This window comes from Fukomys damarensis, unplaced genomic scaffold (genome assembly GCF_012274545.1).
Source record: "Fukomys damarensis isolate Sample0158 unplaced genomic scaffold, DMR_v1.0_HiC HiC_scaffold_32, whole genome shotgun sequence".
Taxonomy (NCBI): domain Eukaryota; kingdom Metazoa; phylum Chordata; class Mammalia; order Rodentia; family Bathyergidae; genus Fukomys; species Fukomys damarensis.
The window spans coordinates 33,984,154-33,986,635 of NW_022900944.1; positions in this window are offsets into that span (position 1 = coordinate 33,984,154).

Genomic DNA, 2,482 nt, shown 5'->3' on the forward strand with positions numbered 1-2,482 from the left:
GGCTGATAATGTGATTTGAGTCTAAGGGCATGAGAATCTGAAGCTCCAATGTGAAGGCAGACAGGTAGAAGGGATCCTTTCTTACTCTGGAGAATTTCAGCCCTTTTGGTCTATGCAGATCTTCAACTGATTAGACAAGACCCACCCACTGTAGGGAGAATAATATGCTGACTCATAGGCAGCTAATCTTATTGTTAATCTCATTAAAATGCAGCCTCACAGAAACGCCCAGAGTAATGTCTAACCAAATATCTGGATGCCCCGTGTCCTGGTCAGGTTGACAACCATATGTGACAAAAAAGGAAAAAAAATCCATACTAAGTTTATGTCATAATAAAATTTCAAAATAAAAGAATGGAAGGATTCTTCAAATAAACCAACAGAAAGTCAACAAGTAGAGACTCAAATGACTTTAGCCTTTTCAACAGCAGCCTTGGAAGCTAGAAGACAGTGGGATAACACTTTCAAAAGACTTAGAGAAAACTATTTCTAAAGCAGAATTCTGTATTCAGTTAGCAGTCAGCTATCAGCTTAGTTTTGAATTTTTAAATTCAAAACTTTCATGCCCAGAATTTGGTCCTAAGTTAAAACTAAAATATTTTATTGGTGAAAATTTTTACAACATGGATAAATAGGCGGCAAGGGTAGGGTGCTACCTATAAAAACAGCACAAAAAGCAAAGCATGAATCAAGATTCAAAGAAACATCCAGCAGTGGTCTATAGTCTTGCAGCTGGAGCTGAAAAATAATCACTTTGGGTTACTTACAAACCAACAAATCCTAGAGCATTTAAAGGTATGAATTGTTGGCCTTTGTCAGTTTAGTATAGCTTACAAAGTAGGGCCGGGATGAACTCTGAGCCAAGAATTTGTTTTTTTTACAAACTTGTGAAAAGAAAACAGCACATGGGGGAAAAATACTAGAGAAGCTGTGCTCGTCATATCCTGATGTTGAGAGCCCTGTAGGGGTTATAAATGCCGTGTTTCCCCCAGGAAATTCAGCATTGTTGATCTAGTCAATGTGAGATGGGATTCTGAAATGTTTATAGAGTAATACAAGTTAGGAATTGACTTTTTTCTGGAAGCAATTAAAGCTAAAAATGTAAGTAGCACAGATTCATCAAAAACCATAAACATGCCCATGTCTGTAACCCTAGCACTCTGGGAGGCTGAAGCAGGAGGACTGAAAGCTTGAGCCCCACCTGGGCAATGTAGGAAGACCCTGTTCTAAGGCAAAATATTTTTAAAAAAAGGGCTGGAGATGTAGCTTAGTGTGAAGGTCCTGGGTTCAGATCCCAGGACTATAAAACAAAAACAAAAACGAAAAAAAAGAACCACAGATGTAGTCATCATTACTTGTGAGGTAGCATTGGAGTGGAATAGTTTTCAGTTTGGCACATTTGTATCTTGGAGAAAACTGGCTCCAAATTGACAACGACTGTAGAGAATCCAAATGTACCATGAGGAAAATAAAAGACATTGCTTATTAGCTGGCTAACGTGAAATAAATCTAGAGTTTCAGTGATTTGGTTAATTTTGTTGGGAGGATAGCATACAACACAAGATTCAGGATGACAAATCACTGGAAAATGAGGTTGTGAAGGATGCAAGAAGTCATGTATGCCATAACGAGAAAACACAGCTGAATAGGAAGAAAAAGGATGATTCACGGGCAAACATTGCTCATGTTATGGTCCCAAACACCCCTTTACAGTCCACAGTGATACCCGGCATTAATTGGTTCTGGGAGGTGCAGTGAGGACGAATAAAGTTAATTTACAAAAACGATGAAGCCAGGCGTGGTGGTGCACGCCTGTAATCCCAGCACTCGGGAGGCTGAGGCAGGAGGATCGCTGTGAGTTTGAGACCAGCCTGGGCTACATAGTGAGTTCCAGGTCAGTCTCAACTACACAGTGAGACCCTGTCTCAAAAAACAAAAAAACAAACAAAAATTTTTCAGTGTGCATAAAGGGAAGTGACGAACCAACAGATTAATTTTTGGCTAGAAAAGGTAGGAACCAACCATCAACAAGGACAAGCTGTAGCTTGCATATCGATCACCAATCCACACCGGGACAACATTTTTGCATCAAAATGCATCAAGCGCCAAATTCAGTGAGTTTCAGAGCGCCAAATTCAGTGAGTTTCAGAGCAGTTGAGAACTGTACCAAGGCCTGACTGTCATGGTCTACACCTTATGTCTACACGTCGCCGGCAGGGCCACTGAACGATGGCAGAAATGTATGTGAATTCGGTAAGGAATGGGTATCGCATTTTAGTAAATGATTGTATGTATGCTTATATTCTAGGCTAAAACGAAAAGTTGAAGATGTGAATTTATTTAAAAATCGTTTTCCTTCATTTAATTATAAAAAACCTTGGAAGAGGGCCAGGGTTTTAGCTCAGGGGTTGTGGCACCTGCCTCGCAAGCGCAAGGACCCGAGAATTCGATCCCCAGTACCAAAAAAAAAAAAAAAAAGGGG